Source organism: Callionymus lyra, chromosome 6 (genome assembly GCF_982586985.1).
Source record: "Callionymus lyra chromosome 6, fCalLyr1.hap1.1, whole genome shotgun sequence".
NCBI lineage: Eukaryota > Metazoa > Chordata > Actinopteri > Syngnathiformes > Callionymidae > Callionymus > Callionymus lyra.
Window position 1 is genome coordinate 18,685,190 of NC_141823.1, and position 23,451 is coordinate 18,708,640.

Genomic DNA, 23,451 nt, shown 5'->3' on the forward strand with positions numbered 1-23,451 from the left:
GGATCCAGGGGGAGCCAAATCCTGTTTGCCAGGTACTGACCACTGCAGCCCAGACCACAACATCTGCACGAATCCCTCCACACTCATGGCCAGATCAACGCATCATTCATCCGTTAACAGCCTCTCTCTCCCCGGCGGAGCGGGTGGTCGTGGGCTCCAGATCCACCCTTATAAGACACCGCGTACAGGCGCGGTTGGTTCCGCTCCGTGTTTTCCCAACAGTCGGCTCGCGTTGCCCCCTATGGTAATAGAATCGCCGATGTAATTTGACACTTCAACTTACTGCGCTCTCCGCCAGTCTGTGGGTTCCTGAGCCGCGGATCTCAGGGGCCGAGAGTGGGGACGAGATTTAACCAGCGAACCCCCTTTTTTTTTTTTTAACCAAAAAAAAAAAACCAAAGGACTTTTTCTTGCGCTTCGCATCACCGGTGAGTAGCTGCGAAACTTGTCTTGTCTCCGGTGTCACGGCGAGAAGAACCGCTGCCTCGTCGGTGGGTTTTTTTTTGTCTCCACTTTGGGCTCCGGTGTGTGTGTGTGTGTGTGTGCGTGTGTGTGTGTGTGTGTGCTCCACAATGGAAGGGACCGCTCGAGGCTCCCACTGTCACGCTGCCGATCCCGGCGTCCGTGCAGGTTTCTCGGCCCCGGAGGACGAGCGTCGGTGCCTCGGTCTGGATGGATCTCGTCTTGGTTCCCCTGGAGCTGCTGAGGCTCACATGGTTTAGGGGTGTCTTGAAGATGAAGATCCACCTTCTTGCATCTTAGCCACGATCTTTCCCTACAGATTGATGCGTAAAATATTTTTTTTCCTCCAGTCACTGGCATCACAATGTAAACATGCTGCAGAAGTCTCGCTCTTGTATTCTCGCTGTTTTTTTTGTTTTTTTGTTTGACTCCATACGTCAGTTTTGAAGGGAAAGCAAGTCGTAAACAAACACACGTGCATGACTCTTGTCTTGTGTGGCTGATATCCAAGAGTTTTTCCTGTTTATGTTCAAGCTGCTAAAGTTCCTCTTTTTTTTGATGTTTCAACTTCATGTTTATGCTGTAATATCAATTAGACAAACACTAAATATAAATAAGTGGCTGTAAAAAAAAAGATGTTGAAAGATAATTTAAAATTGTAAAACGAAGATATCTCAGTAACAAAGTGTAACAAAGGCATTACAATAATAAAGTTGATTTTTTTCTACCAAAATAATTAGAAACTATAATCTTAAGCAAAATTCGAAAAATCCAGATTTGTTTTTCCAGAGTCAAACACCTATGGATATTATCAAAGTGGATACTTAGTTTATTGTTTTTTAAAATGTATTTAATATTAAAAAGTGGCTGATATCCAAGAGTTTTCCTGTTTATGTTCAAGCTGCTAAAGTTCCTCTTTTTTGATGTTTAAACGTCATATTTTTATGCTATAATATCTATTAGACAGACACTAATATATATTATAAGTTGCTGTACATTTTTTTCAATTTAAAATTGTAATAAGAAGATATCTCAGTCATAAAGTGTAACAAAGGCATTATAATAATAAAGTAGATTTATCTATCAAAATTAACAAATTAATTAAACACTATAATCTGAAGCAGTATTCGAAAAATCCAGATTTTTTTTTTATTAGAGGCAAAAACCTATGGATATTGTCAAAGTGGATACTTAGTTTATTGTTTTTTTAAATGTATTTAATATTAAAAAGTGGCTGATATCCAAGAGTTTTCCTGTTTATGTTCAGCTGCTACAGTTACTCTTTTCTGATGTTTAAACGTCGTATTTTTATGCTGTAATATCTATTAGACCAACACTAATATACATATATATAAGTGGCTGTAAAAAATGTTTATTTAAAATTTTAATAAGAAGATATCTCAGTAATAAAGTGTAACAAAGGCATTACAATAATAAAGTTGATTTATCTACCAAAATTACCAAATTAATTAAACACTATAATCTAAAGCAAAATTCGAAAAATCCAGATTTTCTTTTCTTCTGAGTCAAAAACCTATGGATATTGTCAAAGTGGATACTTAGTTTTATTGTTTTTTTTTTTAATTTATTTAATATTAAAAAGTTGCTGTGTTAGTGTTAGAAAATAATTGAAAATAGTAATAAGTAAGTAAGTCATTTTTATTTATATAGCGCTTTTCCAGACCAGGGTCACAAAGCGCATAAACAATCAAAACAATACTCAATAAAATATACAGTATGTACTTTAAAGGTCAAGATAACCCAGTGATAGCATATATTTTCCAAGCAACTACAATAAAAGGCACAATATATTAAGAATACTATTAAAATCTAAAAAAAACCAAACAAGCATTAGTCGAAATCTCACAAATATTTAAAGCCAATATTACGACAAAAACCTTTGGATACTTATTTTTTTAATCTGTAAATATTCCTAACATATTAAGAGATCTAATGGTGTGAACTGAACCCTTTTTTGTGTAAATGACAACCCTTAAAGTCCACATGTGTTGTGTGATCTGCACAGCTTACCTGGGATTGGCTCCAGTGACCTTCAATATGAGTGGTTATGTTATCCGGCTTAAGATAAATGAATGTAATATTTAGACGCCTTAAATATCACTTTGTGGTTTTATCTACTGTGAGGAATTAACCTTAATATTGATAACACAAACAGATTTTCTCTAATCACCACTAATGCAGATCATGTGCTGCTATTCCCTGAAGGTTTGCTGGTTCCTTTTATTGGTTTCTTCAGAGAGCTAATTGACTTTAATTCAGACCATAAATCTTTAAGTGTGACGACCCCGTTTTAATATGTATGTGGTGCACCTCAACTTGACGTTTATTATTACCCGAATGGGTTAAAATTAATGCTATAAATATTGTGATGATAGCTTTCACCAACTTTGCAGTGCGTGGCATGTTCGCCGGTTAAATTAATGACAATAATAAACTGCTCTCGCCTACTCAGGCGTCTTTTTACACACACTGGCAAACTGATATACATGTGCAGAGCGTCTTGTCTGTGGGAATCCTTGTAAATAGTACCTTGATGGCGGCGTTTATCAAGGGTGTGTGTTGGCCAGAATAGTCATGGCAAAGAGTCAATATTTGTGTTGTTGCCCAAGTACTTGACTCAGGTGTTTCAGAATGTAAAGACCGCATGGGTCTTGACAAAGTAGTGTCTTGCTAGTGTAACTGCTTTTTCATTTTGTTTTGAAACCAAAATTTGAAGCCCCAATATCCTCTTAAAAAGCTGCTCAATTCCACTGTATCCTCTCGTCCTCAGCCCTCGCCGGGATCTCACAGGATTTCATTGTTCCTATAAATACGGGGATGACATGACTTGACCAGAAGTTTCATTACGATACAAAAATTAACAAATGCCGTAATTATTTGCATATTTATGCAATTAAATAAATAAAAAAAATCCACATTATTTATTATTATTCACACGTTAATTCAAGATAAACCATAAGTGAACTTATGAATGTAAAGTGAACATATATTTATATATATATATATATATATATATATATATATATATATATATATATATATATATATATATATATATATATATATATATATATATATATATATATATATATATATATAAATAGAACCTGTAAACCATATTGCCAAAAACATAAATAAATAATATAATAAAGTTTACATTTTAATTTATATAGTGCTGTTGAATATCAATGAGGTATTGTTGGAAAAAATTTAATATTGCGATATTTAAGTGTGTCGTGATTTTTCTTACATTGTGTTTATGGTTTATTTATTTTTTAAATATAAATTACATATTATGGTACGGCCAGAAAATTAAAAAAAAGAGTTTGTATTAATGAAGTTGCAGAGAGCCTGTGTGTGTCCGTCTGAAAACGTGTGCGTCTGCATGTGCTGGTGAATCACCAGGGACTGATAAGGAAACACTATTTCTTTTTTTTTTTTCAGTGCAGATTTGTCTTTCTCCAGCAAGTCGCTTAAGGTGAGAATAAAGAGTGATGTTGGAAAAGGCCACATCACATGGGAAATTATTCAACCCTCAGATCAGAGGAGACACACAAGAGGCCTCATTACACCCGGCAGCACACACAAGTCTGCGTGTCTTTCCAGCCAGTGTGTCATCGTTCATTCGACTTGAGCAGAACCAAATTTAATATTCTGCAGGATCTTTTCAATGGCCTTGACACAAAATAGCTGTTTACATTGCACCGGCATGTTGTCTTCCAGCCAGTCCTGACATATTAGTGAGGCTGAGCTCGGTATGTGTCCACTGGTGTCTCCCACTTGTAACTCGAGCAACATCTCAGACAGATTTTTGTGCTCTACATCTATTTTGAAGCCACTATGCGCTCGTGAAACAATGTTTCCACCGCTACAGCTGCTGCGGGGTTGATTCCTCTAAATCTCCGTTGAATTGATGAGCAAGTGTAAGAGCCATGTTACTGTCTTTTAACAGATTTAATTGAATTAACCCAATTTAGATGAGAGATTTGAGCTTTTTATCAACTTGCTTGTTAGTCACGGATTTGTGTTCAAGTATAGATGGAACTAAAACTAATTTAAATCAAATATATCGCAATAAAATGTGTCACAGTCATATATCATAGGTTTATAAATAATAAATAGGGGACGATCACTTCATTACGTTAACAGAGATTCTTTCTGAAACACTTTTGTCGACGTCAACATGAACCACATGATCATGTGACTTAGAGAAGTCAAGAAGCTCAAGCAAGTCTTAAGGTGATCATGTGTAAGATAAATCATGGTGGTTCTTTACGTCCTCTAGGGAATTTTTTTTTGCTTTGATCGTTACTCGAGAACTTTCTAAAAGAATACTTTCCAAAAACACAGTTTGAAAATTAAAAAAAATCACAACTTTATTGTGAGCTTTTCCGACAAACACTGCTAATATTTGTCTTAAAAACCTGTTTCAGAGGTGGTATGTACACTTTTTGAAAGAATGTTAGAAATGTGTGAAAACTGTCCACACACACGGAGAATTTTTACTTCTAGCGACACTTTTGATAAACGTGAGCCGTTGATGTTCACATGTTTGTATTTCACATTTAGTTCTCATGATGTTTTTATTTGTTCAGGTTTTTCCTTGATTTTCTGGAACTCCTGTTGTGTTATCAGTTTTATCTTGCCCTTTAAAGTACATACTTTATTGAGTATTGTTTTGATTGTTTAAGCGCTTTGTGACCCTGGTCTGGAAAAGCGCTATACAAATAAAAATTACTTACTTACTTACTTACTTACTTACTTCCATGCAGTCGAACCCTCAGCGTTGGACTTGAATGCCAAGAGCAAAATACTCTTAGTGTAACCAGGAAATGTTCGGACAGGAAGTGAGACAAATTGCGCAAAAATCGGTTCACATTCTACGCTAAAAACAATCAATTATAATTAATTTAAATAATACTACATTGCATTATTGCTTTTATTGGCAGATATATAGTATACACATCGATAACTTATCACCATAAAGGCAGTACAGCAAAAACATCTTCCTTATTATTACTTCTTGATTTTCTTTTTTTTTAAGAAACTGTTTACTGGGAGTATATAGAGTATTTTTTTTTTAAATCACAGCTCAGAGAGAGGGAATGTGTGTGTGTGTGTGTAGAGAGCGATGGTAGAGGTACAAGGAGTGATGCCAGACCACACATCATTAAATCATGTTCAAGTGTGCGACTGCTCTGAATGTCTCTGGCTGCTCTGTTGATTGGATTGTAGAACAAATGTTGGTGTCTTGACAGCTTGATGGAAAAAATAATCCCCGCGACTTTATTCCTGCGTGTGATATCTTAAATAGATTAATCTAATTAGAAACTATGTCACAGGAATCCCCCTTCTGTCCTACACAATGACACTTTGGCTATGTAGGCTGTCATCGTTTATTTTGGTTCTGTGGTAACCACGCAGTCATGTCGGATAAATAGATGCGCCTCCCGATCCCAAGGTGCTCCGTCATGAAGACGGGAAGATGAAGTTGCTCGAATAAATATTGAAAATGTAGGTAAGAATTTGTTAACACTCTGTTTGTTTGTGTTTCAACAGTGATAGATTGTAACATGAGAGCTAACGCTGGTTAGCAAAACAGCTAACGCTTTAGCTTCCATGTCTGCAAGATGGCCGTCGTTGTCATTAGCCAATTGTCAAATATTTTGGTGTCAAATCCTGACATTTTTCATTGAAAAGTTCCAATAATATCTTGAGTTAATGTTTGAAAGTCTTGGAAATAACAGAATCAAATCTTTGTAGTTTATCTTTACACATCCCGTCCAGCATAGCCTTCATCTTTAGCAGTAAATTAGCATTAGCATCTGCATGTCTGTTTCAGGGATTCTGAGTTTTTCTCAGATTCGCCCTACCCTTGTTTCGCCATAGGAAGATTAGGAAGATTCCTAGAGAGTGACTAATATTTTGAGTAACAAGTTCAGAGTATTTTAGAGTTGTAAAGTGGCTAATAGAACAGCTATCAAGCACACCATTCACTCACAATGAATCTTAGCAAAACAGCTAATGCTAGTAGCAATGATCCTATCCTATCAATATCAGTTCTTTAAACCAACAAATCACTACTATTAATCTGGTTTTTGACAGTTTTTGATGTATAAATTGGACTGTGTGAAGTTTATACATATATCCATTCTCCACGATATATAAAGTTGCGAGATTGGTTTCTTTTTAAAGGAGTTAACGCTTCAACGCGCAAGCTAACGCGGGCACATATAACCCGATCTGATCTTAATCGAGCTGGCAATTACATGCCGGATTAATCCGGCCGTTAACTGGATTATCTAGACAGCTTGGTCCGAATAAGAGACAATCAAATTTTCTCCATCAACAGCGTTTACATGCTTTTTAAAGTCCGATCTTTGTCAGTGTGGTACACTCAAAACATTTTTCATGAGACTGTTTATGTTAGAAAAATATATTTTTACGTCCAAATTGAAATCGACCAAATGAAGGACCAACAGTTGTTCATATTAGTGTTGGATTTGATGGTGTCCTCCAGCATAATCCCCCCTGTTGACTCGCCTGCAAGTCCAGAGTTTGTTATTTTTGTTCTTTTTAGTGACTCCCAGTCTGTATAATCTCACTTAATCTAATCTAACACGCCTCCATAATAGACAGGCAATGCGGCGACTCTCTAGAAAAAGCTCTAGTGTAGATCCACACTAAACAGAGCAGCAAGCTGCTTACTCGTGTGACCCCTCTGGCAAAGCTCTTGTGAAAATGCGAGTGACCTCTGCGGCCCCTTGTTAGTCTGAACAATAGACCTGCCTCCTCTCCAGCTGTAGCCGAGCTTGAGGGGAAGTTAGCCGCAACAGAAAGAAACACACACACAGTGAGATTAATTGCTCTCAGAGCGATTCTTTTTTTGGTTGATATAGCAAGACATCATTGGGATTTAAAATGAAATGTAATGTCAATGTATGATTGATGTAGTTCGGTTGAAGGAGTAATTGATTTAGGTCACGAAATGTGAGGTATTGCTGTTGTTCTACTCACAAATGAATGACATATCGGTCTATGAATGAGAATTATTATATATATTGTTAACTACTTCGCTTAAGATTTAAGCTGTATATACTTTAGCTCTACTTCTCATATCACAAATATTTTAATACCTGGTGTTACTCCTGTCTGTAAGGAAGCATTTTATATTGGTCATTAAAGTAGTAGCAGTTTAAACACGAAAACAATTCATTAGTTCATTAGTCAAGAGTGAATAAACACAGGCTGTCCTGTGGTAATTACACTTACTAATAGCATCTCCACATTGAGTCAACTAGTGGGCCGTTACACCCGGTTACCGCCACAGAGTTTTCACGTGTCCCAGCTTTCGCTTCTTTTGTCTATTAAATCACTTGTTTGGAAGAGCCGGCTTCATTTGAATGCAAGTCACAACCCAGCCAGAGAAAGCTTCCCTTTGATAACCTCCATCACACAGCATTATGTCGGTCGATGTTCACTTTTCATTCGTTAAAATGAATCGGATTTAGGTATAAAGTGTGTATAAATAATCACTTTGAAATAACATATGATCAGTCGAGGGTAAGCATCTGAATTAGATCTCAGTTTTTACCCCTGTCAAGGAGGTTATGTGGTCGTTGTTCATTTTTGGAGCCTTATTTCAGATTTGTTGTCATTTTACCATCATTTATACGTTGTAAAATATATAGTAATGGCAGTTTCTGTAGAAACATGTTTGAAGTTATTTTATATTATTCAACATTTTAGAATAATCTTTTGTAGAAATCTTTCATTCATTCCTTAAGCACCGGCACCTTTTCAAAAGTACCATTTTTGCAGCAGTATAAGAACAAGTCTCCTCCCAAGAATGGTTGAAACATATCCTCATCATTTAATCCTGTTTCAAGCTTTGTTTGCTTTCCTTCACCATATTAAACACTTGCAGACCTCTTGAGACACTGCACATCCCTTAAGTGCTGCAGTGTTGGTGGCAAAAGGGTGGCTTAAGCTAGTTATCTTCTTATACGTATTGATCTTGGAAAGCAGCAAAAAATATTAAAACCACTAAGTAAAAATCATTAAAAAAGAGCACTCAAACTCCACATTGAACACACCATGGTTATTCTCAAAGCCTTTATATTTAGACTTATTTCAAGATAAGAATTAATAATAAGAAAAGTAAATTACATTAGAAATTATTTTTTTTCATCGCTTTACTGATCAGTAATCAGTCAAAAAGTCTAGCTCCAAAAATATCTCAGAAAGTAGTTACCCTTATCTGAACTCCCGAAGTTACCTTTTAATATTTAGTGTCTGTTAAAATCAAAAAGCTCCTCTGAAGCTGCAAAAGAAGGAAGAGGAGTTGCTTCAAGGGTGGAAGCCCCTGTACATGAATATTTAATGGTTTCAGTATGACCAGAGTCATAAAATCCAAGAGGAAGTAGCTGAAAAGAGATGTTTCTTAATAGTCTCCAAAGTCTTCTGACTGCACAGTGAATTAAGCGCGAGCGCTGATTTAAAGCCACGTCCGTACTGCCGACATGTTGCTGCCTGTTCCTCCGGCGTAAGCGCCTTGTTCCGTGGCGCCGTGAAGAAATGTTGAGGGCGAATGTTTCAATCTGACAGTTTCTCGTTCCATTCAAAAAAAAAAATGATGGCGATGCATTTAATCCAATCATCTAATTGAGCAGATTCAACAGCCCTCATTTATCTGAAGTGCAATTTCACCCTGATGGAGCCAAAAAGATATTGGTGGATATTGAATTTGCTGCTCTTCCTGCCGTGTCACACATGTTTATCATGAGTCATACACGCAGGGAGGCAGTTGTTGGTCGTGACAGAGGGCTCATTATGTGCATCGCAGTGTTACTTTCCTGCCTGTGAACTCAACTCCGGGGAGATAATCGTTTGTCATCCGGTGTTGAATCTAGTTAAATGTACTTATAAATGCACTCACTTGCTGAGCCATCCTTTATTGAATAATATTGCCTCGTGGAAAAGGTCAGCTGGCAGCTCATCAAGTGGGAGCAAAAAGAGATAACTCAGATGCCGTTTTTTACGAGTCTGCCTAAGCTGCAGGAATCATAAGCTGCATATGTAGTCGGTCCCCGTCCGTGTCCTCAGGTTTCCCTAATGCAGTGTTTCAAAGCGCATGGCAGGTTGCAGATAAACCGCCACGGATGCCCTGAAGGGAAACAATAAAATGTCATTTGCAGTGAAAAGTCCAAAGTGCAGTTGTCCACCCTGAGACTGTCGACCTGCTGTGCACACACCACTGTCTGTGGTCTTGCTCTGCTGGTTTATCTCAGGACAGGAATGTACAGGTACGGGGGAAATTTAAAGCCATTTATACAATTTCAAGCAGCCCTCCCTTGGTCTGTATTTTCGAGCAGAGTAAATCAACTAGACACAATTCTTAACTGTAAAAATACAATGTTTAAATGTCAACTTTTTTCCCGTCTAACTCCTGGAAAAACTCAAGTTTGGCCCCTTACAAGTTTTTTCTTCACCAAATGTGGCCCTTCAGAAAAAACGTTTAGACAACCATGTTTTGGTAAAGAATACAGTAAGGACTATGGTTGTCACAATACTGACATTGTTAAATGAATATATCATTAGCCAGGTACTCAATACCATTCCTGATACTGCAGGGATAAAAAAAATGATAAATTACTTAAAGTACATAAACATCATGAAGCACAGATAAATAGTCAATTAAAATAAAGATAATAATATAAAATAATAAATAATCCAAAAATATAAAATAAACAATAAAAAACAAGAAAATCCCATTTTAACAAGTGTAAATAAATATTAAATAAATAACCTGAATAATAGTTGCAACACAATGACAGTATTCCTTGCAGGTGTTGTTCTTTTGACTTGCATATAATAGGAAAAAGAAAATGTAACCTTAAGATTTAGAAAACACAGATTTATTTAGTTTTCTTAGAGTAATGTTAACGAGGTAAATGCTTCAAACAAAACTACCCACGTTCCTTGAGCAGAAAGCTAACTGGAGTACAGTAGCTTCCCAGAAATCATAACAAAATATTCGGTCAGACTGTCAAGATTTTTCTATTGTAAGGACTGTGTGTCTGTTGTTGCTGGTGGAAATCTTAACTTTATCCTTCAGAAATCTTGTGTACCACCATTTTTTCTTGGAACCACAAATCAGAAATCATTAAAATATTAAGGCTACTTTTTGTGTCATAGTACAGTAATTCACCTTTTTATATTTAGAACAATAATAGATACGAATCGGACTTAATGCTGTTCCACAGTGGCTCAAAACTACATTTGAAAGTCACACACTCTTTTCTAGTAATGGCTGTTCTGATTCAAAATGAAATGTTTTGTTGAAGGAGCTGCTTTAACAGCTGTTGTCAATTCTAAAGCTTATTTGATCAAACGTGGTATATAAGCCTGGGTTGATGTTCAAGTAGCCTGTTAAGAGCGATTGAACATGTACTCTTCAATTCCTGCCACTATGATACTATGTGAGAGCGAATCGTGTGTTCTCTTTCTCTCGACTGAGGAACTGTGCGGTGCTTTAACTGCATCTCCTTTGGGACACAACACTTGAGCTTGAAAAAAAAAAAGTCTCAAGGTGCCTGCATGAGGCTTTAAATGTGACTCAGTAAATATTTAGAGAGCAAACATCAAGATACCAGTAGGGATTATGGGAAAGGTAGGGAAACATGCTTTTCCAAGAATATAAATGTCAAACACTCAACACCTTGTTCAGTTTCAAGTGATGTTGCTTTTATAACAATATTCTCCATGTGCTTCTGACGCCTCCCTGCATCGTTGGTGCTTTTGTTACTATCCTCAGCAGCAGCCTTGTCACCTTGTTGGGCTTCGAAGGTGCCAAAGGTGGATGTTTAACATGTCAAGCAACATCGGCCTCATTGACTCACCCACTGAATATTCATGAGACTTGATACTGGTGTCAGCCCTCAGCCATGAAACTCAGATAAGAGTTCTGAAGGTGCCTTGCTATTCAATGATACAGTAGAGGTGCATTATCTATAAGCCTATTGATATAAGTGCAATTATTACTATTTAGAATAGTAGAGGTTTGTCTGAAAGTCGTTTAATAAACAAACAATGATATAATTGAGGCCATAAGAAAGAAACACCCGCTATAAAACTCTACCACGATAACCACAAGATGGATTATTAAAGTAGCCATGAGGCTGTGGGATTGACTGATTTCCTGGTCGACATGTCGTGGCAGTAGTTCAGGCGCCGTCAGAAAAAAAGGGAGAAAACTAGGAGATGAGTTTGTTAAAACTCATGTCCCTCATCAACTGAGCCCGCTCTGACCTCAGCTGAGAACTTTACCCTCAACAACCACATGTGTTTCCTCTTTTGCAACTGAGGAAACCACACCAAATTCCTGGAGCAGTTTAGGAGGAGACCCCGCCACTGCTGGGCCTCTCCTGGACGGCTGCCTAATCAGGCCGCGGTGTTGTGGTCAAAAGAGCTTCCATTAGACATTTCATTCAACAATATGTCTTCGGCTTCTACTGCCTGTGAGTGGAAGATTCCCATCAGACGGTCTTTATAACTGATTTTTCTGAAGCATAAAATGTGTCTCATCCAGGGTTAGTCGAAGGCAAATTCAAATCAAAAGTTGAAAAACAAAAAAAGCTAGAGAACTTTGTCTGCCATCTGGGTGACTGTGACAGAAATTAGATTTCTTGCCCCCCCCCTTTACCCCTCTCCCCCTACACTCGCCCACTGCCCTCCACTCCCACCATTCACTTGGTGATTTAAAATAACAAAGCTGAGTGCACCTGTGGGTTGTATAGACATGAATCTTTTTCTCAGACAAATCCAGGAGCTGCAGCTTGGAAAGTTCCCCCCCTGCAGTTCGCTGACAACACGTTCCTCTGTGCCGCCTCTGGTGCTGGCTGGCCAGCTCTCAATGGGGGCTGACCGAGTGCAATAATGACATGAAGAAAAAGAAAAAAAGTCCTGGGACAGTTACACACAGTCCAGTGCTGCCCCTAAAACTTCATGAAACGTGACTTGGTTGTATGACCGTATGCCTCAATTTGAAATCTTTAGATTTTTTTTCTCTAGTATGTGGCTCCTTTTTTAAAGGATGGGTTTAATTTAGACTCTTAATAATGTGAGGAACTTATATTTCACCTATATAGGCAACACACTACTTGTTTTTTCAAACTGGAGAGTCTATTTAAAACATAACATCCAGGACAATCTGACCATCTAATAGGCAAACATGTTAAGCCTCATACATTTTTTATAAAATACTAATGTTTTGTATGATTTGTACCTATTTTGTATACCAGAAACCTGAAGAATACCTGAAGTATCTTCATCCAATTGCATCACCATCCATCTTTAAACTCATCCCAACTGCTGATAGTAGGTTTTGAGCAGGAGCTAACCTATGTTTGTTTATTGCTCTACTGTTCTTGACTGACCTACTAATATTAAGCTAAAAGGAAGTAATGGATTATAGTAATGTGTTGACATTTCATTTGACATTCATTAAGCTTAAGAACGCCCACAAGAAAATATTGATTTGTTGATATACATTACTTACTTACTTACCTACTTAACCAGCTAATATAATAATACATTTATACATACCCTATTAAGAGTATTTAGATATCTTTTGTGCAATTTATTTACATTGTAATACAATTTATATTGGCCTTAATTTTGTTGTTCCTTTATACAATTAAGCAAACTTCACCACTTATCAATGGCCTAACCCTTTATTTAGCTTTCTAAAATGTGGACATTATTCTTGTTTAACTTGAATATACTGGAGTTAAAATGTTGTTTCGAAGATCTGATTCGCTTAGAGCTTCAACGGGAACCATTTCTTTCTCCAGTGCATGTAATGTGGTGTGAAGATTATGCAAATCCGCAATAGAATTAAATAGCAGAATGTTTTGTTCGAAGCCGTTTTCACACGTGACCAGACAGAAAACTGAATTGAAGACTTGCTAAAAGGTAGCCCTTTTATCCATCAACATTTGGTCAATTCTAATGTATTAAAGATACCACAAGGTAGTTGTTTATATTTTAAAGATCTTACTAAAAAATACAAGTGCTATCAGCGTTTATAAGGGATACACAATGAAATGAAAGAACCCTTTTTTTTTTTCATATTATCTGCTCAAGAGCATGTCTGATTTATCGAGCAATCGTTCCTCCCTGTTATCCACTCCGCACAAAGTAGCAGATTAATGCATTATAATGGTTGACTATTATTTACACCAGGGATAAAAACAGAGCAATGAGCAATTGATGAAGTAATGGACTAGCACAGGCTTTATGCAGTTAAATGGAGGAGCTGGCGAAGCCACATCCGTCTGACTCTGGAGTGGAACAGCTAATGGGGGCGCTCTCATTAAGACACCTTATATACCGAGCCATAGTCAAGCTCACCAACAATCGCTAATTGAATGTCGTTTGCTTGCCTACAATGAAGCGCTCGGCCTGTTTTCTCATTTGTTATAAGCAGCTTTGTGTTCTTCCGTCGGTCTTATTCTCTTTATTATTAATCTGGTTTTTCCTGCCCTGTGTTCTGTTTGTTTTCCATTACTTAGTTCTAGCTTTTGTAGTCGTCCTTGGACTTCAAGACATACTCTCCATTTGCTCTCTTGCTTTATAAGAATGCCTTTAGAAACTTGAAAGCTTGAAAATTGAAGGTGCAAGAAAGCATGGACATTTTGTTACCAATTGTAAGGCATATTCAGAAAAGCAAAAGTTTTACTGGGTAGAGTTATCAAAACTCAAATAATTTTGTGTGTTCAAGATATCAGCACAACCACATTTTGTGTTTTTCTTGTTAATTCAAATATTTATTTAACCTTTCGGGTTTTTTTTCATTCTTGTAGTATTGAAAATTATATAGAGTATTCAATATTTTCCTGAGTAGCGGTATTCTATAAAATGTTACTATCGTGACAACCCTATTACTGGGAAACTAATGATTTGCCTAATACAATGGTCTTTTTTTTACGCCCCCTGCATTAAACAAAATCTACAAACAAGTGACCATTTAACTTTTTTCACTCGATTAAATATCAACAGCTAACATCAATTCAATCTCACTCAACAGCCCTCTCAGAAACAAGGGCATGAACAGCTCCTGTGATGCTTTGCCGCCCAGCCAACCAGTAACAGTTTTCCATTGCTTTTGACACAGCAACATAAACGTAGACTTTAAATACAGAATTAAAGCGACCAATCAGCCATCTCTTAAGAAGAGGCGTTTGTAGAAAAAAGCATCCTGGGAGTACATTGTTTTGTTGGAACAATAAGAACTTAGTTGTGTAGTTGTGTTGATCTACTGTTTAAATAGATAATCTGTTTTTCAGAGAGCGAACAATGCCAAGTATTTTCATATAAGATGTATTTACAGTAAATCTGCAGTACCGTGTTCAGTAAAATAAATCTCTGAAAGACCACCACTGCCGAATGTGAATTACAATATGGCGAGGGACCATTGTACCGCTTTGGGTAAAACGTTTAATATATTCATTGTTTTTTTTTAAATGATTAAATAAAGCACGCATTTTGATTCATACTGTGAGAGTGTGTGGGTGAAAACTACTTCTTGAAAGGAAGCTGTGATGTATTCAGCTCATACGATGTAAACGCTCCACTGAGGAACTACATGGTTGTAATTAAGACCCCAAACTGGATTCACGGGATAATAAAAAAGGGATTGCTCTCGGAATATGACAAAAAGGTTTTAGATGGTGTGCTGTTTTCAGACTCTTTCATGGTAACGAATGCTTTCCAGTTCCTTGTCTGCCCTCTGCTAGTATATAGTAGTCACTAGCAATGACCTGCTGCTGACCAGGCACCAGTAAGTGAGTCCAGCATCTATTGTTTCTTTCTTGAAGCCTAATATACTCTGAGGTATCGCCAGAGGATGCACAGCCATGAAAAGGGAAATACAGGGAAAGCTCTCATTTCTAAGTTAATCTGCTGCATATTTGCACAAGATTTACACTAGATTTACATTTACTACTTAGCCTGTGTCTCTTTTCTCTTGTCAATCTGTCAGAAAAAAATGTGAAATAGTTGTGTCAAATTATCTACATGTTGGAATGTATGTGTGGCTGGTTGTCTGTCTGGGTCTGCGTTGCAAAGGAATGGTGACATGTTCAGGGTGTGAACCTCTCATGTTGATGGCTGTGATTGGCCCAGACTAAGCAGTTAACCACCAACGTTGCAATGATGTTGTATGGATTTTAGTCTTAAATAAATAAACAACCCTCACTGTGCGATATAGGAGTTGATTCATTGACAGATCTTATTGAGAGAAATCATTATTTCCTTCGGTATTGACAAAACAGCGAGGGTTTCATTGCGTACCTGACACTGGTCCTAACATTGTCACATTCTTTTTATAAATGATATCAAAGACTATTTGCACAATTAAATGAGATATTGTCAGCTGTGGCATCTGTCTGAAAGTAACATTTTATGTCGAATTTAAAAGACAAATAAAATAAATAATAATAAATCTAATTAGAATATCAAACTATATGCTTAAAAAAAATCAGCAAAGATTCAATTAAATTAAATGCACAATAAAACTATTTAATAGTCAATTAATCAATGTTTCAAAAACAACACAACAAGATTCAACATAATATTGAAGTACTCAATATTCTAATGGAACTGATATACTCCCATGCATCTGCACTGAAAGAGGCTACTTAGCTCGGGCTTCTTAAATTGTGAAAAACCTTTTTCTTCCTGCGTTGTAGCTCAAAGCAAGCCCGACATTTTCTCCCCCTTGTCAGATTGTGATTTAGGGAAACACTCCTAAATTAGATAACAAGCATCTGTGTGTCAGATTTTCATGTTTGCAGCCGTCGGTGATTAATGGCTGCGTGTGGTTACTTGCTGCCAGTTGGTCTTTGTGTGGGAGCCTCCTCCTCCTTGTCCTGGCTGCGCTGCAGTTATTGTACTTAAACAAATCAATTCTGTTGCAGTTGAGCTTTTTCCTTCCACCCCTGTTCTCCCTTCCCCTCCCAACGTCATTATGAACTGTTTGCAGAGCAGAGCGCATTGATTTTTCACAGGCCTGGAAAAGCTATTGAATAGCACTCGGGTATCTGGGGAGAATCTGGCTTTTAAATCGTAGGCATCCAATGCCAACCAAACACCCCTGTCTCTCCCTCCCTGCGCTTTCCATCCATTCACCCCACGGCGCTCTTCAACTTACTGTTTTCAAAAGAGCTATACTTTTCGCTGCCTGAAATTGTCAATGATGGAAGAATGAACCTGGCTATCATTAGCGGTCCTCGTAATCCCGTCCTTGCGCCGGAGATTTAACGTGAAAGTGACACTTAAGGACAGATTTACTACTTACGTCAACATACTCATTGATTTTGTTCGAAGTTTGTAGACATGCACTGCTATACTGCTATACGTAAAAGGCATTTTGGCAACCGGTTGCACTAGTGTATCCCACTATCAATTTAGCATTACCACCCTCCAAGAGAAGGTAAAGGGATTGATCTATGGCTCTACCGCCACTTTTTGGTCCTGAGCCGTGGATAGACAAGATCACAGGTACAAGCAACGTAAATGGTTTTCTCCACGGGATGGCTCGGCTCACCGTCAGAGGTAGCTTGAGAAGAACGAGTAGGGTAGATGCTTTCTGGAAGCCCCGCTGGTGAAGTGTGTAAATGGTAGGAGACCACGAGGGAAACCCAGGTCGTGCTCAGGAGACTATGCTGGCCCTGGGAACACCTGAAATGTTCTTAAAGTACAGCAATATATCATATCGTTGCCCCTGTTTTGTGATACCTATCGTATCGCCAGATTCTTAGCAATACACACGCCTAGTAATTGGTCATTAAGTTAAGCTATACCTTGTAAGCATGCACTTCAACTTTATGTAAAAATGCATCACTGATATTGGAAATGTTTGTCTCTTCCAAAAGATTCTCTATATGGTCACAACAAATTAAGCTTGTTAATACATTGGGTTTGTGTCTGTTTAAAGCAAGGGTTTTCCTAATATCATAAGTTTTGGTTTTGAAAAGGGTATTTGTAACTCTCTACAGATTATAACAGTTTAGCCACAGATTTTCTCAAAACACACCAGCAGCTCCCAATCTCCGGTCATTCAGCTCGATCTTCTCCGTTTCCATATGTGGGGTTTTTGTACTTCAGTCAGCACTTTTTTTTTAGAAAAAGTCAGGAGACAAAGATCAGATAGGGGGGAAAAGGGAAAATGTGCCTTGTTTTGTGAACAGTTTTTTTTTTGTAATTTATGGAATGTAAAAACAAGAAATTAATGTTTTCTTTATTTCTCTGCAGGGACTGCAGGTTCTGGAGAGGTTCCTTTACTTTGGTGTGGATGGGCGGGGGGGTGTTTGGTGGTGAAGAGCCCTGGTTCAGCATCAACTCAGGTGAGCGACTTGACAAGTGTATGTGGTGTGCTAGAAAAGAAGTGGACATTATTGTTCATGTTATTTTTAAAGTAGAGGTAGATTGTTTTGCTAGGTTTGTTTTCAAATATGTTGTGATCCAAAAACCTAAAAAAAAGCTGTATTTGAATATGACGTCCACTTCTTTGTGGACACTCGGATGTGTTATTTTGTGCCAAAAACGAGTGGTCCAGCAGAAGCTGCGAGGCCCTGTCGGTCGGCTGGTCCGGTGTGGCGGGGACGCTCAGGACAGATGTTCCTTACAGCTAGAACTGAGCAACACTTGGCTCCAGGAGCGGCTTGGCCGCTGTTGAATCTCCGAAGCTATCTTTTCATCTCAATGCTCTTTGTTTAATCTCACCACCTGCCCCCCGCCGCACAAAGACCACACTGAAGAGGCAAACCGAGAGCGGCAAACGAATTAAGTGTAGCGTTTGATGCCAGAGATATCATGTCAACGTCTTATTAACTTCCATTTATCATTTGGGAGAAAGTAAATGGCTGTAATCGTCTGGATATGCTTTGGAATCGTGTTAAGGATCTGTTGACAGCTATCATTGAACGTAGAAGAGATATGAAGGGAGGAAATACTAGATCAATTATTCATTATTATACATAAACACAATAATAACAGGTTTTTTCAAGTGGTTGATTTTTTATTTTTGTCCTTTTTTTGGCTAGTCTTTTTAATTACCGCCCATGTGTGGCGCTTATTGGAGGATTGGGTTCTGTTGTTGTTGTCTTGGGCAACCTTTCTTTTCTCTGTTGCTGTGATGGCCGTCGCAGAGTGTTGTTGACTTTAAGTGGAGAGGGGGTGAGAGGGGTGGGGCGACACAACATGCAGGGAAATGGGCAGCAGGGTGGCATGAAACATTTATGCACCGAGGGACTCTTTGCAACAAAAAAAAAAAAGGGGAGCAGCTGAGCAGCCAATGAAGCAGAGTAGAGCACTTATATTAGCTCTTATTGTAATTTTAAGAGATTAACTCAAGTCGGGTTACTTTCACAAAACGCATTAAAAGCCTAATAGGTGCGCTGAGCAATGTGGTGAAACAAGCTGCTGCCTGCTGTGGCACCTTGTAGAAATGATTATTTACTTTAGGAATTATCTGATAATTACTCCCACTGGTCTTCATCTGGGTGTGCAGGGGGGGAGAGGGTGGGCCTCAGCTGGAAGTGGAAGTAAGCTGCCCGCCTTTGGTTATGGCTGTCGTTGAATTGAAAATACAAAAACATTATCTGCACTCAATTAGAGCTTTGTATTGACAATACTCTGGTGATACCATACATATCATGATACAGGGGCAACAACACAATATATTGCCAGATAGTACTGTAGGAACAAGTTTATATTCATAGTATTGTCAAGTACTTGACTCTAGTGTTGCAGAATTTACAGACCACATGACTCTTGTCAACTGCTTTCATTTGTTTTGAAACCAAAGCAAGTCAAAACAACAGCTTTAAAAGCAGCTGGAGCCGACTGCATCCTCTTGTCCTCAGTCATCGCTGGGGTGTCCAAGGATTTCATTGTTTCTTTAGCTGCAGAGGATATAATGACTGCTGTGGGATGCTGCAATCGCAACACAAAAAAGGAACAAGTGCTGTGAATATGTGTATGTAAAATGTAAATAAAACACCAAAATAGTGTATTTTTCACACACTTTATTAAAACATAAACCATAAAAGAACTATGAGGAACATAAAAAATGATTTGTAAGCCAAAGAAATCGATACAGTGTTGTTGAATGTCGAAAAAATATCGCAATATGTATTAGTAAATCAATATTTTCTCACATCTCTACTCAAAATCCCCCGTTTCTGTCTCATCTCTCTTCCTCTAACGGATATGCAGACATGATGTGAGGAGAGGAAAGGAGGTCTAGCTTCCGGGAAGACGTGCCACATTAGAGGCATTTGTGTGAGACAGCCAGTCACATGTCTGCGATCCTGTGCTTGACTGGCGCTCAGCCCTGAGCCAGCCAACAGCAGCTGACTGCTCTGATTCACTTTTGTGCTCTTGACAATGAACTGACTGAGTGTTAGTCAATGCTGGGTGTCCATCTCAGCCACGTTACTGAAGGTTTCTCTTTGGCTTCTGTGTCTTAGCGGATACAGTGCTCGTTTGTTTTGTAATATTTGCTTGTCTGCATTGTTCACGCTTTCATTCCCAGATGTAGTGGTGCCAGACGCACAGATTTCCAAACCTACGGGGAATTTAAATATCCAGTCAGTTTTTAATCTTTAGTTTTCAATTAAAGTTAGTGAGCTATGACTAAGGACGAGAGGATACAGTTGACTCCAACAGATTTTAAAGCTGATTTTTGGGCGTGTTTTGGTTCCATGTTTTGGTTGTAGAAGCCACATCTGAAGGACTGTGAGTTGTCGACCGGTATTCAAGTAAAACGACGATGGATGTTTTCGCTCGTGCTCATAATGCTATGCAACCGGAGATGAGAGTGATGACATCACTGAAAAATAAAGGTTCACGAACGCCCGAGGGTAAACCTAGCGTTCAATGACCTAAATAACTCTCAATCTTACATTACAATTCCTCCGAAGATACTTAAAACGAGGAATGCCAGGGAGTTTGCCCGGGGGCCCCCACACTGGTGGTAACCCCCTCATCTGCGCTCCAGCTTTTGCTCTCTTGGCTCCTCATCTAGACTAGAACCATGACCTCCCGCACCAGAAGTACAACCTTGTAGTGACTACCAGGTGATTCATTTTCACCTTTTCTAATAAAATAAGTATGAAAATAGTTGATTCATTGCTTAGCTTAAAACTAATGTAGGGGCCGGTTGTTGCCAGGGGGTGAATCTTTGGCTGTGGTTGCTCGCAGCTTTTGATGTTGTAAATATGTGCTTGACATGCAATTATGGTACCAGCCAGATTGAATAGCAGACCCGTTGGATTAACTCTGCTCTGGGCTATTTAGCTTGTAGAAATCAAAGACACTGCTGATGGAAGGCAAAGGTAACAAAGTGTCATAACTCATGAAATCGACCCAACTTACCTCCAAACAATCATAATAGATTCAGTCATTGAATCGTGGCTGTTTTTGGAGAAGATCTTTGAGTGACTTTATGAAGAGTTTATTGTTTCTTGGTCAAGAAGTGTTACGTTAGAAATATCACTGAACATTTCCAATTGTTTGTAGTAAGTAAGTAAGTAAGTCATTTTTATTTGTATAGCTCTTTTCCAGACCAGGGTCACAAAGCGCTTAAACAATCAAAACAATATTCAATAAAGTATATACTTTAAAGGGCAAGATAAAACTGATAACACAACAAGAGTTCCAGAAAATCAAGGATAAGTCCATTAGTTAATGGTATAGGTTGACAAAATCAGGTTGAGAAGCAGAAAATCCCCCCTGAAATCTTAATGCATTTTTTAAAGCTTGTGAAGAAGTTGTTGTCGTTGACGCTTCAAGAGCCCCATTGTTAATGGTGATGCTCATGATCACGAGTCCCTCTTATGACATTTGTATGAGGCCCACAATTTATTGCTATTCATGGTGGCCAAGGCGACTAGTTCCCTGCTGAGCCGTGTGGCTGACCTTTAAGCTTCCTGAGACGACCATCTGAGCGAGATGTGCGATAAGTAGAGGATGCAGACCTTTCCTTCATTATAGTAAAACTCCTGACCTGTGTAGGAGTTGATCAATACGTTGCTCTCCAACTAAGCATCTTATCAAGGCCCTTGAGCAAACATGAAAACAATCTGGTCTTTGTGCCTCCAGTCACGAGCAGTGAGCGAGCTGCTCTGTAATGCAGCTTAATAAAGTCCAGGACACAGCGTTTCTCTCGCTCTTCTTCTCCATCACCTGGCAAAGCGGAAGAGTACTTCTCTTTGGGAATACATTATGGAGGAGTATCAGCTTAATAAATGTGAGACAAGATATTCAAAGTCAGGTGGAGTTATAAACATTTTTGAACATCACTGAAAGATGACATGAAACACACCGGATATATCCATAAAAAGAGTTATTCTACTGCCAAAAAGATGTTTCAGTAGTTGCCAACCATTTTATAAAGAATGTGCGCTTGATGACAACATGCGTCATGGATATAAATCAGGTAACACTCATTTGTAAAATTGTTTTTTTATGTAAAAATTAAGTTGTTTATGGATTTAAAAACACAGAAGTCAATTCATTTATTTTGAATTACCAATATTTCGATGCTATTGTTTTCTGTGTCACATTAGAATCAGAAACATTTACTGCCAGTGTTGTAAACACAACCAGATGATTTGTTGTGACGGCAGCACAGAATAAAAGAATGAAATAAGATAACACACAAAAAAAGCCATAGTAAAAACAAGGAACACGAGATTCACGTGTATCATGTGATTCGATTTTTTAGGTACATCCTGCCAATCTTTTAAGGTTTCCCTGTTTTGAAAGACGTATTTGTTTTCAAAATCAGTTTACTAGAAATTAAATTAGATTTAAGTGTCATTATCTCTCTTCCCAGAGCAAACCCAATTTCATAGTGATAGAGAATGTCAATAGCCTCCCTTCTCTGCTGCTATTTATATTTTGATACGACTGTGATGTAGGTCAAATGAAAGAGTGCCTTCTCAAATATTGTAATCCACATGTGTTCTGCTGTTTTCACCAGCTTTCAGCTCTTTGTCATTCTGCACGGATCAGTGCAGCTCAGTAGTTCAGGTCCACAATTGTCCCCGGTGGTTCTTGTTTACCAATTTGCTCCCTTTTTTAATCAGGAACATAAGCTTGGATTTAGAGTTTTCTTCAAATTCTGCTGAAATGTCCCTCGACTTTTTCTGGGAAGATTAGCGTAAGATGAGAGTAGCCAGCTACAAAACTTCAGCCTCAGACATGGGCCCTTACAATATTACAAATGATGGGGCCTTAAGTTACTTCTTGCATGGCAGAAATGCATATATATATATATATATATATAAATATACAATTTTCAGACACACTAAACAAACCTTAACTTGCCATGCCATCTATTTATGATTAAAAGAAAAAGTCAGAAGGATGACGGTGGTAGGATGCATTACACACCAAGTCTCATAATCCAGTCTTATGTTATTTGATGTTTTCACTGAAGCTGGCATAGCTAGTTCATAGATAGAGGGTCTTATTTGTTGTTTAGCCAGAATGGATCGCGATAAAAGCAGAAAAAGATACAACGCTGGCAATAAAAGCTTCTGTTTCTGATCCTTTAGAATCCTTTATCAGTTTCATGATTTAGAAAATTCATCCCACCAGTATTTGGATTCAAAGTTTTCAAAGTCTCTCCATGTCTTCAATAACCACAACCATTACTTCAGCCAATTGTAACAAGAAAATAAGAACCAACAAACAGCAGTTTCCTTATTTGTGTACAGGTCTGTCATTGTGGTATGCACTGTAGTACTGCAGGGATCTCAAACTCAATGGAAGAGGCCAGGAAACGTACTACAAGAAAAACATAATCAAAACGATATTTCTATTTATGATGCTTTTCTGTTTATGGCCTTCTGTTGACGGGAGGTCTCAACAATAAACTATCAGTCACAATTTGTA

General features: G+C 38.1%; 1 protein-coding gene across 3 annotated transcripts in view; it reads left to right on the forward strand.

The window, feature by feature from the left end:
* The first annotated feature begins 330 nt into the window (after nucleotides 1-330).
* LOC148077063 (zinc finger MIZ domain-containing protein 1-like) overlaps nucleotides 331-23,451 on the forward strand; it is a 59,418-nt gene continuing 36,297 nt past the window's right edge. For all 3 annotated transcript variants that reach the window (XM_087794035.1, XM_087794038.1, XM_087794036.1), the window contains exons 1-2: nucleotides 331-428; nucleotides 17,800-17,891. The gene's annotated coding sequence lies outside the window, so the exon portion shown is untranslated. The remainder of the gene's footprint in view (nucleotides 429-17,799; nucleotides 17,892-23,451) is intronic.